At 38.0% G+C, this 17,325-nt stretch overlaps 1 long non-coding RNA gene across 1 annotated transcript; it reads right to left on the reverse strand.

Moving 5' to 3' along the window:
• Window positions 1-7,418: 7,418 nt before the first annotated feature.
• LOC125755428 (uncharacterized) lies at window positions 7,419-13,794 on the reverse strand. Its single transcript, XR_007411977.1, has 3 exons — window positions 13,778-13,794; window positions 9,984-10,089; window positions 7,419-7,659 (listed from the first exon to the last, which is right to left on the reverse strand). It is a non-coding gene; the product is annotated as an uncharacterized LOC125755428 (long non-coding RNA).
• Window positions 13,795-17,325: the final 3,531 nt, after the last annotated feature.

The following is a 17,325-nucleotide window of genomic DNA, read 5'->3' on the forward strand; positions in this document are numbered from 1 at the left end:
TTTCCAGGTCCTTGAGTTTAGAAAGTACTATCTCCTGTGAATCCTCCCCAGCTTCTAACCATACAGTTGGTTTCAATGCAACCCTCACTCACTGGTTGTGAGGAGCTAAGTACAGTTGACTAAGGAGAGTCGGGGTCATTTCTGGCAGAGTCTCCATCTCTTTCCATCCCTCCTGCCTTCCGGATTGATGCTTGGCTCCGAGGCTCAGGCTACAACCCAACAACAAGGTCCTTCACAAATATCTCTGACCCACCCAATCTTTGTGACTCCACACTCCAAAGGCACCTTGTACTCCAGCTGACATGCGCCCTACAGGTCCGGGCTGTCCCGTGTCTATGCTCTGTGTGCCTGCTTCCTGCGGTCATGCCCTCCCAGGAATGTACTCCGGTGCCCATCCATGCAAACCTCCCTCCCCCTCTCTGAAATGAAGGCTTTGTTGGCCTACTCCATGAAATCCATCACTCCCTCTGTGTCCTCGGGGTAATCTGTATACACATAGTATGGTTGATCTTACTTGTTTAAATCTCTCTCCCCTATCAGATATAAATCCTCAGAAAACAGGGTTGAGTCTTTTTTATCCTTGCTATCTCAGTGCTTGACATGGAACACGTAGTAAATAAATATTTCTAAATAAAAGCATGAACACCTGTCCCTCTGTGTAAATTTCCAGGGTAACACTTGCCAGGCCCCCACCCACATCCTCCATCCCAGCATCAGTCTAGTGTCATGGAGTGACCTGGTCACTTGGCCTTAGTCTCCCTTCCTGGTACTTTCTTGATCACTCTAGTTTTTTTTCTTAATTTCCGGATTTTGTCTCTAACTCTTCATGGAGATCTATTAATTATTGTTGTTTAACACCAACATTCTTTCTTCATTTGAGAAAGAGATATGCCTCTAAGAGGTTTTGAAGGATAAAATAAGAGATAAAGGTGATCTTGAGAGAATTTGGCTCAATCCAACTACACTAGATACTGTTGTACATCTCACAAGAGGCTATTGGAGTCATAATATATAGGGAAAATCTAGGAGAATGAAGTGTCTATCTAATATCACAACTTTTTCAAAGAGTGAGCAGAAAAATATGAAGAACAGAGAGCCACAGGGATTGATGAAGAAAGGAGCAACAAAAGCAACCATGTGGTCCACTAGCTCAGGGGTGGTCAGAGCCTGTAGGTGACTGAGCCTCCATCAGACACAAGGTCTCATATCTCTAACAGATTTGTCCTATCAGCATTTAGGCAGGATTAAAACATTCTATGCTGCCAAGCTTAGCTATGCTTTTGGTCACAGACATAGTTATTGGGTTTATTCCTTGATGAACCTGAGTCTTAATATTGCTCTTTGTGGGTGGAGAGCAGGAGATGACAGAGAAGTTGCTTTTCAAATTTTGTTGGGTTTTATTTGTGTGTTTTATACTCACAGGCCAAGGAAACAGGATAGGTAGGAGAGAAAGTCTGGAGCCACATTGCCTAGTTTTGAGTCCGGGCTCAGCATCTTTTTAGTTGTGTTGCCAAGTAGCAATTTCCCCATTTGAAACAAGTGCATTATAATGACGTCTTCCTCCCAGATTCGCAGAGAGGTTTAAGTACATTAACACCTGTGATGCTCTTGGTGCCATAGCGGGCATGTAGTAAGTGCTCAGTAAATTTTATCTATTAATAATGTTAATGTTTAATTTGATTTCCTAGAAAATAGATCCCCACATTCAAGCTTCTGTATCAGACTTACTGAGCTCTTCACTGAAGATTTGAGATCACTGTGATTTACTAGATACCACAAAGAAAATATTCTAACGTGTCGTAGTTAGTCATGTTCGTAAATCTATGTGCATCCCACCTTCAGCAAAGATATTTCTTACATCATGCCTTGCACTCATAGTCAAACATACACTATCATCAAGGAACAACGAAGGATGACTGTTTCTCTAGTCACCATAGATGAAACAGGATAAAGGGAAAAGTGGTAAAATCCAAAAGGACGCTAATGCCTATGGAAATAAGGACAAGGTACAAGGAGTTAAGAAGGGTCAGGCAGAGAATTAATCTGTCTCTTGTTACCATCCTGTTCATCCTGCATTAGTCTACTGAGCTGAAGGACAGTCTCTAAAGGGCTATTCTTGGACTCCTTTCTTTCTAGGACAAGATAATCTCTACTCTTCAGCCAAGGCCCTTTGAGAGAGATACTTCTGGGTTACCGTTTAATTTCTCATAGCCCTAGAGTAGTACCATGAACAGAACAGATACATAATTCATGTGTGTTTTATGCACTGAGAGTAGAGGAAGGGATGAAGAGAGCAATGATAAGTGCACATAAGGAGAAGCTGCAAGGCCAGAATGGGAGAAGGGATAAATATCCATACGGTTACTTCTACAAAGGTTTTGGAGAACAAAAATTTATCTATGTGGGAGAGAATTCTCTGCGGATACTCTACATAAATATAGTACCTGCAGTCATGGGTACTTGTGATGATCCGCAAAATAAAACAAAACAAAACAGAATACCTGGCCTCCAGCACTTTAAAATCAGGGCAAGGGGCCAAAGACAGGAAAACTTGTGTTAAGACAGATTTCTTATTTTTCTTTCCTTTTAACCACCCAAAATAAAACACATTAAGGCAGATTTTAGCACAAGGTGGATCTTCACACTAAATTCTCATTTTTTTTGGTCCTGTTTGAGGAGAAAGAAATCAGGACCCAACAGGAATAGAGTCGTGGTGTACTTTTTGTACTTTAGTAACATCTTGAGTCAAAAGAACCTTTTGATCAGTGGCCCAAGCCAAGAGAACTCACAAAGAGGGGTAGAATCAGACTCCTTCTATAGATGTATTCAATAGGCGATCAACCTGTCCAAGGCTACAAAACTCATCGATAGCCAAGCCATAGCCAGGATTTGGATCTGCAAACTCCCAAGTGAGGACTCTTAAAGATTTCCAGATCCCTTATTATACTATTATCATTAAATAGTGAAAAGAGGGGCACCTGGGTGGCTCAGTCAGTTGAATGTCCAACTCTTGGTTTTGGCTTAGGTCATGATCCCATGGGTCTTGAAATCAAGCCCAGCATTGGGTTCTGCACTCAGTGGAGACTCTGCTTGAGGATTCTCTTCCTCTGCCCCTTCCTGTCCTTAAATAAATAAATAAATAAATAAATAAATAAATAAATAAATCTGTAAATAGTAAATAGATACATTGAACTAAGTCTACTATTTACACAATTAGAATTCTGTGGAGTTTTCATTGAGATAATCTGATTTTTGTTTTGCTACCCATATTCATGTCATCATTTTATAGGAGAATTAATCAAATATAACTTCCTATAGTTGGCCACCTGGGTGGCTCAATGTTTGAGCATCTGCCTTCGGCTAAGGTCATGATTCTGGGGTCCTGTTATCGAGTCCTGCAACAGGCTCCCCACAGGGAGCCTGCTTCTCCCTCTGCCTATGTCTTTGCCTCTCTCTCTTTGTGTTTCTCATGAATAAATTAATTAATTAATTTAAAAAATAACTTCTTGTATTTACAACTGTATATATTCAATATAACTATCTTATGATGTACTTTGGTATATATGTAACCTGCTATTTTTGATTTAATTTCAACTCAGATGGGGAATTTTACCTCATGTTAAAAAACAATGAAACACAGAGCTAAGGGATTTTTAGAAGATGTGTATTTCTTTTGACATAGTTAAGAAGAATGTAAATAATGTACTGTTATCAGTCATATTTTAGAAGTTCATAATATTTTCAAGTACATGACAACTTTTGTTGTGTTTCACGCCAGTTCGTTGAGGTCATGGTGCAATGAATTACCATAATCTAGGCTAAATTATTCCATCAGCAAAAAATGGGTTTGATTCTACTCCTGCCCTAACCCTAGGAAGGTAAGTTAAAATTATAAATGAAAAATAGAAAAACAATTGAAAATAAGTTATTTCTGGAGAAACAAATAACTAATAAGATTGAGAGAGTGCTCTTTTGGTGTGAAACCCAGCTGAATTCATTTTACATGAGAGTCATCTTTCCAAATAACCTTTCTGGTCATTTCTCTCATCTCAAAACTTTCAATGGTGCCCCATTGTCTACAGAATGAGGGTAGAGCATCTTGACCTGACATTAGACAGGGCCCCACATGTCCCAATTATGTATACCAGTGGCAGGACAACTCTCTCTATTACACTTCTACTGCTTTACAAAAACCTTGTACTCCACTGAGGCAATTTGCTGGGATTGACATCTCTTGACAAACGGGTAACATAAGACTCCAGAAAACATGAAGATAACTGAGATCCAACAGAACTTTCTGTGATGTTGGAAATGTCCTATATGTACTGTCCAAAGCAGTGGCTGTGAGCATCTCAGATGTGGCTCATAAAATTGAAACACTGCATTTTTACCTTTGTTTAACTTTAATTCTATTTAAGCAACCACATGTGGCTAATACCATATTGTATCACACAGCTCTAGAATATCACAGTGGATTGTGGATATAAGCTTTAAGCAAGTATTCCAATATTTTAATTATTTATTGCTATACAACACCCCAAAACCTAGTGGATTAAAACAGCACTAATAATTGTATCTCATAATTTTGTGATCTTGGCTAGGCTAAGCTGTGCGGTTGTTTTGCTCTACGTGGTGTTTGCTACAACAGGCAGATCCAAGATGACTCCTTCACTCACTCATCTTGTGCCTCAGCTATAATAGGCTGAAACAGCTGGGGGCTGGCTGAGTGTCCTTCTCTCTTCCCACAGAGTATATCCCTGTGGCTAGCCTGGACTTTCTTACAACATGGCAGTCTCAGAGTAGTTGAACTTTTTACCTGGGACTGGCTTCCTAGAGAGAAGGTGGAAACTTCCAGACCTTTAAAGGCTAGACTTAGAGTTACCACTGTATCACTTCTTCCACATTCTGTTGGCCACAGCCAGTCACAAGGCCAGATTTAAGAGGAAGGGAAGTAGGCTTTACCTTGAACTGAGAAGGTGGGCACATGTGCAGAGGGAGGGGAGGAGTTGTGGCGGCCAGCTTTAGAGACTAACACAGCAAATCTGGCAGAGCTGACTGAACAGAAGCAGGAGTAACAAATGAAAAGTGAAAAGTAACTTGGAATTTGCTTTGTAACAATCATAGAAAGGAAAAAAGAGAGAGAAGTGGAGAAGAGTCAACTGTCTGGAGACCTATGGAAGCAAAACATTATTAAAACAACCAGAAGCCATGAGGGTGACCACCAGCCAAACTGAAGGAACACAGTTATCCATAAGAGGTCTGATGGATAGCCCCTGGTAGGTCCAACTTAAAAAACAAAACAGGGCAGCCCAGGTGGCTCAGGGGTTTAGCGCCACCTTCAGCCCAGAGTGCAATCCTGGAGACCTGGGATCGAGTCCCACGTCAGGCTCCCTGCATGGAGCCTGCTTCTCCCTCTGCCTGTGTCTCTGCCTCTCTCTCTCTCTCTCTCTCTGTGTGTCTCTCATGAATAAATAAATAAATACATCTAAAAAAAAAAAAAACCACAAAAGTATCTCTGTCCCAGTTTTGTCTATTGAAATTCTACATGCAAGTTCTTTATTAGTGATCACCCTGACCCTCTCAAGGATGCCTGTCTTGGCATTATATGCCTCTAGGGTCCCTCAAACAGAACCAGGAAACCTCTCTACTTCCTCAGAACAGAGAAGCAGCATATTCTGAGCAAGAAGCAAAATATAACTGGAAAAGACATTAAGGCCTCTTGCCTTAGGAGTTCATCCTACTAGATTAATCAAACCAGATTTGCTTAAAGCAGAATCACTCCAAATTCCCAAATCCATAGAAATGACACAGCACTACACGTGAAAAAAGTGTTGGAAATGTTCCAACCAAAACTAAAGGAGGGGTTTTATTAAGATGTTGACTCGTTATCATAAGAGCCAAACCTTCCTTATTGAGACAGTGGTCAAAGAGACATGTAAAACAGAGAGGCCTGAGTTGTCTCTGTGATCCTGGACAATTAATTCAACACCTCTGAATTCTGGTTTCCCATGCAAACACTGAACATGATTCTATCCACCTTGTAAGGTTGTCATAGAGAATTAAATGCCAAAAAGGTTGGATTCAATGAACGTTCATTTCCTTCCCTTAGCCTCATCCTAAGTATCCTTGTTATCTGTTTTAGAACATTGAGTGATGATCATCCAACTGTTAGAGGGATTTCCAAAATGATGACTTTCTAGATGGTCTGAAAAGCATATGCTATCATCACACCATAATGTTCCCCATGAAAGGGAGGACTTGAGAAATTAAATGGCATCTCTGTAATAAATAACCTTTATCAGAATTTGAGTTGCTTTCCATTGCATTCCATACTTCAGAAAGGTTTACATTTAGTTGTCTTTTCATCTGAAAAATTAATGCTGCATCCTTTGGTAGCTAAAGGGGTCTTATCTTATCTAAGCCTGATGAGGCCTTTGATCCAACACAAGTCTGCACAGATTAACTGCCATGGGAATACACCATATCAACTCACTCTAATTTCACAGACTTCCATACAATGCTTCATCACTAAATCAGCCAGCTGCCATTGGAAGCCTACTAAGTACTAAGGCCAGAAAGTACAAAGAGGCGTCACCGATTTCTCAGAGAATACATGATCTCATTGGGAAGAAAAATATAGATTACAAGATAGCCTATAATGCCGGCATAACGTGTTCCAAATGTATGTTAAAGACCTTGTCCACGGTAGGAGGTCAGGGGAGCACAGCCTCACCGTGCAGGGGAACACCACATTAGGCCAAAAATGAGAAATCCTATGTAAAGAATGGCAGAGGAAAAGAAAAGGCAAGCAGTTTGGGAGTGGGCTTGTGCAGGGATGTATAAAGTGCACGCAGACAATACAGAGAAGCCACATCTGACCAGGGCATGCATTACCCCAGGCATAACGAGAGTGACTGGGACCAGGCCATGAATCCTTGGATCCTTGAACAACAAAATCCAGATAGAAGGTCCTGAAGGAAAAATAATTTGAGATCTGGAGAATGACATGTGCCAAATGTTCTTGGTGGGTAAGGATTTATTGCCTCCCCTCCCCCAATTATGTTCACCTTAAATTTTAGCTTAAATAGGACAGTTCCTGCCAAGAATAGATCACAGAGCACCTATCACAAATCTTTGTATATTGGCGATCTGTAATTTCCCACCGAGATGAATTGATAGGTAATTTGATTAAAACAGCATTCTAAAACTTGCCTTGCTGAGCCATATCAAGTTTTCAACAGCTATGATCATTTTATTCCTCTTCCTAAAGATGCGATTTCCTATACCCTTGGCCAAATAGAAAAAAACAAATACTTGCCTAAGTCATCAGTGAAAAGGACCAGGAAAAACACTAAAGTTAGTAAATGAAATTTTAATGTAAACCTCCTCCTCATTGATAAATGTAGCAAAATGTGTACAAAACACCCAGAAATAGTGAGGACCCTATGAGAAGATTCATACTCTGCATGTGACCTGAGGCTTGGGGAAAGAGAGTACAGAGAGTCTTCACCACCAACCTAGAAGCTGTCTTCAGAATCCTGGACTCCAGTGCACTGAATCTCTCTCCATTCGACAGACGAATTGACTAAATGTTTACTCTTGAACTTCTTTGAACACTAACTTCTGCTTTTCAGTTTGTCGTGTCAATTTGTCTGAGCACTGAAATGGAAAACTGAATAGTTATTTCAAAAGTACAGATGGAGCCCCTTGTTTATAGTATAATTCTTTACACCAAATGGAACTGCAGGAGGTTCAAAATTTGTAAAGGTCTTCCAAAAATCCAAACACATTATTCATTTCAACAAATCTGACAATTTTTGAACTACATAAATTTTTGAACAATTTTTTTAGTCCATTCGTGTTAACTGAGGTTAATTTGAAGATACTCCTACTTCCCAAAAGAAGTAGTTGAATTCCAGAAGGCAATTTATGCCAGAACATAATTCAGTTAGACTCTTCTATCTTAGGTGAACAAAGAAATTACCTGTAGCAAGGACATTAAAAGTTTTAAAAATCTAGTCTAACTCATTTTACAGTGAGCAGATAAATGCTTTTAACATAGTGGTAATGGCTTTTAATCTACCTGCATGAAAGATAAAATACAGACATTACTTTTTCCCATCTCTCATTAATTCTCATACTATTATAATTACATTTGTTATAAGCATTTAGTTTTGTGCTTTTTTTAAAAAGCAGATTTTTTTTTAGTAAAATTTAATGGAAAAAATAACATGATTTTAATTTATTTAAACCAATGGTGTTGGCCAGAGAGATTGTGGCCCAAACTATCTGGTATGCTGACAAGCCTCCATTGACAAGGTGTTCCCATCACAGGTTATGTTCAGAGCATGCTTTCAGAGACAACGCTGTAAATATACATTCCTCTGGCATATTTTTAAATTTTGAATGCTAAAATTGCTACCTATAAAGAGAGATGAACAGAGAACAGCAAAAGCTGGAAGTCTGGCCAATTGTGGGGCTTTTAGACTTTCTCTTTTTTTCCAACAGAGAAATACAAATTGCAGTTTGAAATAAAATTAGTTTCTATCTTTGGATACCCTCAATGAGACGTTTGTGTTCAATCTGATTTATATGGGAGAGAAATCCAAACCTGAATTTTCCAAATCACCTTTGCATTTTCCTGCTTATAGATACTATAGTATAAGAGAGCTGTGCCCCCACCGCCCCACCCCCCAGAAAACAGGTTCCTGAAGCAAAAATAGATGATTTGCAAAGTGACTTGCATAATTAGGTGAACTGGCCACCCAAGTGTGCCTTTCTGATACCATCAAAGATACTGTAGAGGGAACAAAAATCTAACCCTCTTTCCTTTTAAAAATGAATCTCCTTCAAAACAACAAAAGAGAAATTTGGAATTTCATGAGGATTACTCAGAATCCTCCAAAATAGTCTTAGCTTTGTCAAATCTGGATTTAAATGTCAGTAATTTAAGGCTAGCTTTATGAATACAATGTCTATCTCCTGCAGCTGGGCCATATTATTTCAGTGACTTTTTTTATGCTGAAGTTGGCTATAAGTTCTATGCTTGATTTATGAAGCAAAACACTCTATTTACTGTACAATGCTATAGTGCTGACATGCGGGGTCACTCCGTAATGCATTTGGAGTGGAGCGTGGGAACAGGGTTAAATGAGCAACACGCAATGGTTTATGAATGTAAAATGTGGCTTTTACAAAAAGAAAGCAAGATTCTAAGGGCCCAAATGAAAATTGTGACAAACAGTAGCAAGCTGTTTGAATTTATTTGAAAGCACAAAGATTACATTTGACTAGGCAACTTTGGACTGAACTGCAAAGTGTAAAAAAATAAATAAATAAAAATGGAAGTACAGACTTGCCAGCAATCCTCGGGGTGGTAGGTTTCCATAAGCTTGGTAATTTCTCTTGCTTAAATGCAACCTCTACTATAACGACTGCCTCTGTTTTCAGGAAGTCAGCAATATAAGAAATAAACAGAGGAATGTTCTGTATAGATATTTTTAGGATTGATCGCAATTGTCAAATCTGGGTGACCCATAACCTGAAAAGTTTCTGGCATGTGCGTTAATACAACACAAAGAAAATGTCATCATATTTTGAATTTTAATTCTGAAATGAAAAGTAGGTACTCTCATAGCTTCCCAAAAGAGGAAATAAATGGGCGAGTGGCAGAAAGGAGTACTGACATTCTCTCTTCTGGTAGGTTTTTGGTTGGGGGGCAATTATCTAAACTTTTTATCAAATGGCCATGAAAACCATGTGGAGTTCAGGTGTGGCATGAATAATATAAACTTGGAAAAAGCTGGTCATATGATTTGCTAGTTCTTCAATCAATGTATGATTTCTTCTAAAATCATTTCTCCCAGTAGAGATATAGCAGAACTTTCAAATGAAACATTCCAAATTTGTGCCACATGGAAATTGTAGAATGCTTTTCTTCATGTGTTGAATGTCCGAGAACATACCAGGAGCATCGAACTTACATTGGGAATATGCTACCAGAAGACATGAGCCCCAGATACTCAAAAGCAGAAAAGGAAAAACCGGCAAGGGCTGTGCTAGACCTGTGCAACAGCTGGAAAGTAATCGCTGAAAAGGAGAGAAAAAGTGAATGAGAAAAACACGTTTGTAGAAAGCAATCGTTTTGGAGGCAGATTAATCTTGTTTTCATTTGAGATTAGGCTGCCACTACTACTTAACTGCTGTCAGAGCTGGATACTATTTTACAGTTAAAACAATACCCACTTGAAAAAATAAAACTGATTGCATTTGAGAAAACATTCATACAATTTTTTCCAGATTCTCCTCTGACATTAGGGGAGACTTTGCCAGGCTTACCACAGTGACCACACTGATCCTGATCCTAAAAGCAGAACAGCTGGGTAAAATATTAAAGCTGCCTTAAACATGTTCCTTTAAAAAAAAAAAAGAAAGAAAAAAAGTAATCAAAAGGCAATGCCCCAAAGCAACTGAATACTGTAAACTTATCTTACAGGGAGATCATTCTTAGATACTAAGGGTGTGACCCAAATGCTTCAGTGAAACTTAATTTCCTGCTAGGGAGGGAAAGAATGACAAATACCTAATTTGATTAACTCAGGATGAGAACTGGTAGGTCTCCTGCCACCCCTGTGACTGATAAGATTTCAGCCTAATAGCTGCAGTCAGGGGAGAGCCCCATCCTTTATTTAGGACAACACTTTTGCTATCAAACTGATGGAATATTCTATCAGTCTTAAAAGATGAAGGAAATAAAATTATGTGTGCTCCCAAGAGCCTTGGAGAGTCTCCACATTTTGATTTGAACTATAGGGTTAATTTGCCAGGTTTCACAGCTCAGTAGATAACCCAGTATCAATAAAGGTGATGTTAACCCAATCCAAAGCACCACTTGGATAACTATTCTTCCCATCGAACAATGTATGGAGTATAATGATAATTTTGTAATATTAAAGCGTGTGATTGCTATCCCTCCCCTGACAACCCCATTGACGTTCTGAGAAGCAATCTGATATTTTGCATGGAGTAAAACAAAGATGGCCTGAGTACAAGCCCACGAATTGGTACAATCTAGCACAATATAAATGTTGACTCTCTGCTTAGCTTTTTGTATTGCCAGGTGTCTGTATAGCAAAATGCTAAGGGAGTCGCAATAAAATCCTATCTTCAATGGGCTCTTAGGAATTTTTTTTTAAACTTAAAAAAATTAATGATGAAATAACATTAGGTAGAAAGTATGTAAAGGGAAATATCAATATTAAGCAATATAAGTGGAAATAACTTTCAAGGGGATTCAACTCTTTGCCTCCCCACCTCTGCTTTCTGCCACCAACTGACTCCCCCTTATCAAGGCTCAAGCTCAGACTCACCTTTGACTTTCTGTTAATCATAACTTCCAAGCCATGAAGATTTTTAACCACATTCCTAAGTGCGTTCCCTCCTTTTTTGTTCTTAACTACCCTTCTTAAGGCTCTTGTCACATCTCATCTTGTCTCCCTGTCTCCTATCCTTTTTCTATTTTTATTTCAATTCATCTATAAAACAGTGCCAGAGTGACCTCTTAAAAATGCACATCTGAGTGTATCATGCCCCTGCTCTGAAATCTGCACTTACTCCCCGTTGCCAAAGGAATGAGATTGCTAACTCTCCATTATTGTTTTCATGGGTCTGTGCTCTACGGCTCGAATTTATTTTGGAGCCTCCCTCTACCATAGACACTCCAGTCCAATGATAGTGATGACAGTTCCCTAAATCTGAAGTTTAATACTTTATAATTGCACTCAAATTCATTACTCATTGAGATTCGTTTCAAATAGTATTTCCATGTTAAAAAGGTTCCTTTTCATCAGTTAAGTGTAACATCTCTTCTTTATTAAACATTCTTTATGGCAGTTATTTTATGTAGCTTGCTCTTATAGCTATGTGGGTGCTTATCTTTCATACCTAAGTTTAAGCTCCTTGAGGGCAGGACTTCTCATTCATTTTTGGTATTCCCTCCAGGACTCGGAGTAGTGCCTTCGACATAATAGCTACTCCATAAATACACACTCATTTGAATAAGATGGAAATATAAAATTCGACAAGAAGGAGAAACAAAATTTTATGTAGTTTCAATTAAAAAAAAAGAGGTAGAGTTTGAAAGACATCATGTTCCACAACAGCTTATACATTCATAAAATATGCATTCAAAAAAAGTAGATGGAAAAACTCATTTTAGGGGAAAATCTTAATGAATGTACATAATTCATATTCTGGAATGAACAGCTCACCCTTCAGAAATGGAAAGCATTACCATTACTCCCAAACATAAATCCATAAAAATTAAAAATGTAAAGGAACTATTAGATCATCTTGATTTTCGCTCTGTCAACTCCAGATCTTGACTTCATTCCATTCCTTACCACGACTGGAAGCAGAAGGCAGTTTTAGTCTCTCTTCAAGTCTTTTCACAAATGGATATTAAATGACTCAAGTGACTTTTTTTTTTCTAGGAGGCTGGTTTCCTCAACAAGTAATAATTTATTCTGCTTGTGAATAAAATCTTCCCAATGTCTCAGAGGTCACTAGTTGCACAAAGGAGGCTTGCACTTTCATTCTGTTTTCCTTGAATAAGTTGGGTTTTCAGCCCCACCCTTTTGTCTCTAAAACTTAGAGAATAAGAAATATCCAAAGACCTTCAGAAGTTCACCTTTTGAGTGATCATTTTTATTTACTTCAAAATGTCATCCAGAGAAAAATGCTAAATGCATATTGCCTTATACCCACTGGAATTCCGTATCAATGGTAACTGCAAAGGTTGGTGGTATGGCATCAGAAACTGGGTGTATCAAGGAACTTACTAGGGTGATGAACTTGTTCTGGTCTTCCCAGGATCTTTCCACTTTGGGCACTGAAAGTCTCATGTCCCAGAAAACCCCTCAGAAAACTCCAGGGACAAATGCTATGCTTGCTGATCTTATTGTTAAAAGCAGCACCTGGGGATTGGATCCTTCCATTGCAAACCCTATTGTAACTCTGAATATTGTATTTTATATATAGTAGCTATTTAAAAATTTTTAATTAAGATTATAAAATGATGACAGAAAGCCCTAAAAACCCACTTGATAAAAAAGAGAAAAATGTACCAGATTATACTCATACATAAAATATTGATTGAGTCTATCTTAGTCTCACAAGAAAAGGCCTCCATAGACCAGCAATAACTAATCGGGGGATTCCAGGCCCTTCCAGAACTATGGAGTATCCACGAGGATCCTGCAGATTCATATATGTATAGCTAATCATTATCCATAGAGAGAAGAAAAGGACTCACAGATACATGAAATCATTGCACTTGAAATATTTGTAGGAACTGCTATCATAAGTAGGAATTCATTTACAATTTAAAGAAAAAAATCAATGCTTGAGTCTTAGAATTAAAGACTTTCAGAGCAGGATGGGACCTTGGAGATCGACTCTTCCAACCCCACTTGTTTTACAAATGTGGAAGCTGAGTTGCACAGTTAGTTAATGGAATGTGTGCTCTGTGAACGAATCTACCTCATGGTGCTAAGCTAATTACAGTAGGGTTTATATGGCTTTTATAGAATTGTGATTAAGTCCTGTGGGGATATGTGATCGCCAATTTGCTATCTATCTTCAATGGCATTAAACGGTAACTCTCCCCTCCCTTGAGTTATCATACAGTGGCAGCATGGAGTGCAGTGGGAACAAAGACCTGTCATCTAGGCTTGGTTCTGCCAACAGCTAGTCAAGCCATCTTGGGCAAGTCACTTACCAGCTCTCGGCTTCAGTGTCCTCATCTAGAAAAAGAAGAGGACTGGTCAAAATGATCTCTTACATCCCTTTTCTCACTAACATTTTATGAGCCTATAAGCCATTAAGAGAACTTCCTTGGTCAGAGCTTATAGAAAATTGGTTCCTGGAGTTTTACCAGAAGCCAAGATTATACCGTCAGTCAATGGCAGAATGGCAATTAGAATCTAATTCTCTGGACTCCCTGCTTTTTATCTACTTTGGTCCCCCATAGTATATATAATTAAGCTTGCAATGATTGCCATCTTCCCCTAGGAAGTGTGGAATCACAGATCAACACACCCACGGAAAAGAGAAAAGTAGAAGGCAGTGATAAAGTCCAAGCTCAGTAACTTGAGATTTTCTACTAAATCTAGGTGAGTTATGTCCAACAACAACAGTTACTGGTATCATTAGTGTTTTCTTTGTTGTCATGGTTATTTTTAATGACTTCTTTTTGAGGGGGGGCCTGAGAGAGTTTATGAATCACATTATGTATATGTCATCTTAGTTAAGTCCACAGCTATACACTGAAATATCAGAAATATTTGTTTTTACCATCATTTTATGAGCATGGTGACTGCACTCTCTCATAAGTTAGGTATTAACCACATGTGGCTATTGACATTTAAATGTGTTAAAATCAAATAAAATGTAAAATTATGTTTCTTGGTCTCACTAGCCGCACTTCAAGTGTTCAATAGCCATGTGTAGGTAGCAGAGGTTTGGAACATTTTCAGCATTGCAGAACATTCTATTGGGTGGCACAGCCCTAGAAGACTGACTTGTTCAGTTCCATGCAGCTAATAAGATGCAGAGCCAGGGCCTTGGTCTTCTGAGCTAAGGTCCCAGTGGCCTCATCCTAGGACAGCTGCTTATCACCATCTAGCTTATAGTTCCCTTGCTCTTTAATTTGCTATGCTCTATAAGAAATCCAAACCAATTTTAATATTGCCTTAAAGGGTGCATGATGCGATAGCCCCATTCTAGTTTACAGAATGTACTGGAATACCAGGTGAGAGAGGAAACAAACAAGGTCTGAGCAAAGAACTAAATCTCAAGGACATATCCTACTAAACTGAAAATTAAATCTTTATTGTTCTGTGCCTTTTAAACACCAAAGACTTTTCAAATAACATGAGTGACAGGGCTCTACCTTTCAAAGACCAATTCTGAATCTGGAGTCAGCCAAAAAGAGGCAAAAGCAGGACCAGAATGCATACCGTTCGGAATTTTGGCCAGAGCAATTTTACCCACATCCATCATCCCGCATTTTCTTTAACAAAAGAAAAGAAAGTCCTAATAAATAAATATATCACAGGAAAAATCTGAACATTATCACACTTTCATCTGTACTGATTTTTATACAGTCGTCACAGAAAGACTTATTATTTATTTCCATATCTTTGCTTAATTCAAAACTAGGAAAATAAGTCTAGCAAATTTTTTTCCAACTCACTTTTGAATAGATCAAAGGTGTATAGCCTAAAAAAGAAACAGCATGACATCTGTAAAGTCTGTGATTTGAAGCTACACTGTCTTGCTCAGAATCTTCATTAACTCTTTTCCTAATTGTGTAGCTTCTAGTGAATCCCTTAAACTCTCTGAGACTCAGTTTCCTCATCTGGAAAATGGATAAATTATTACCTACTTTTCAGGGTTAATTTGAGAACTGATGGCAATCTACATCTAGCATCAGACACAGTATCTGGTGAGACGCAGGTATTTAATAAGTAAAAAGTATTGTTATTAATTTTCCTGAAGGGAAAAACACCAACATACCCACAAACCCATCATTGCTTCAGATAAAAAAAAAAAAAATCAAGCCATGAATAAGTAAAAATTTTCACCAAAAGAATCACCAAAGTTGTTACTTAATTGTCATGCACTATCCCATCTCACCTTAACTGTATTTATTTATTGAAAAAAACTCACATTGAGAGGTTAACAGAACACTGGATCCAGAAAAGCTTGTTTTCAGATATCAGTTACATTTGTGTATGTTTATAGGTTTCACCCCAGGGAAAAAATCCAAATACTCATCTTGTACCTATGTTTTACAAGAACTAGTTCTATGGTAACTTCTAAATTCATTATTAGCGAAGGTTGTATTTAAGATTCCTATGTCTACTGCTTAATAACACCCAAATTAGTCTCGATGGAATTAGCTGTAATTAAGGACATTGTGAAATATGGTGGGGCAAACAGAATTACACTGTATTACTTTATTAATAATATTCTTTAACTACACTGTAAATTGCTATTAGGCCTGCATATTACTGCCTGGATATGGAAATAGTCTTTTGCTATGCTAATCTAACACAATTTTCTTTTAAATGTAAACAAATTATACTCTATTAATATGCTGTTCTACTTGCATAGTTAATTATTGTAACAGTAAGGAATAAAATTGTTCTGCTTTCTCTGTTTCTGATGGAAAAAGGGCTACATAAATAGTTTAATAGGGAACTAATTATGCAAAAAATTTAGATGCCTAAAATGTGTTTGTAATTACATTAAAATGGTCTTCTGTTCAAATATTGGAAAGCCTGCTAATTGGAGGCTAGCTGAAAATTTAAATATTGTGAATCAATGATTTTAATACAGTACATGTTTGGTTGTGTTTCTGTTCATATTTGTCTTGAAAATGAAGAGAATATTTAACAGTGTTTAATAAGAGAGGGTCTGAGTTTCATACCAATGAAGTTAGTCCGCAGCAGACTGGAATTTTAAACATGTATTTTACAGCATTATCATTAATTTACTCACGGGGTATGGGCAAGTTTTGGCTCAGGAACAACAACAAAAGTATACTGCTTGAAGGATAAGTTGATGTGAAAAGAAAATCTGATGTAGACCAAATCAAAGAGTCCTGGAAAATGCCCCGTGACAGGCAAACCAGAGTTGATACGGTTGTAAATTGCTAAATTGTTTTAGATAAATAAACACATGTAGCAGATCACCTGCCTATTCTCCAAGGATTTCCAAGTGAGTCACCTTATCCAGTTGTAATTAAGGAGTGTTAAAGATGTAGTGCCTTGTTCTAAATGATTCTTCGTGGCATCCAAGCTTTTATTTTGATGCGGAACGGAGGTTCTTAATCTGAGAAAAAAAAAAAAAAAACCCGCAATGCTAAAATAAGCCCACTCTTTTGGAGAGAATTTCAACAACCTGTCCTGAATTTTAAACTATTTTGGAAAAAAAGAAGGGCAAACTGTTCATTATAATTTTTACGACAATACAAATGAGAGTACTGCATATGTAACCAGGATTAATTGCACAGATAATTGGGAGCCCAGAAATAACTTTATAATTTAAAATTCTTGCCTACTTAACAGAGTTGGAGTGAGCATCAAGAGATAGAACGTACTTGAAAACGTGTTGAAGACTATAAAGCCCACAAGGAAGGTAGCAAGACAATCACTGTGGTTATTAATAATAATGAAGAAGATGAAATGTCATTTGCCCTATAATGTAATCCTTGCTGGATAGTGCCTTCCACTCAAACTTGGGTACCATGTGGTGGTTAGG

This window comes from Canis lupus, chromosome 1 (assembly GCF_003254725.2).
Source record: "Canis lupus dingo isolate Sandy chromosome 1, ASM325472v2, whole genome shotgun sequence".
Classification (NCBI taxonomy): Eukaryota; Metazoa; Chordata; class Mammalia; order Carnivora; family Canidae; genus Canis; species Canis lupus.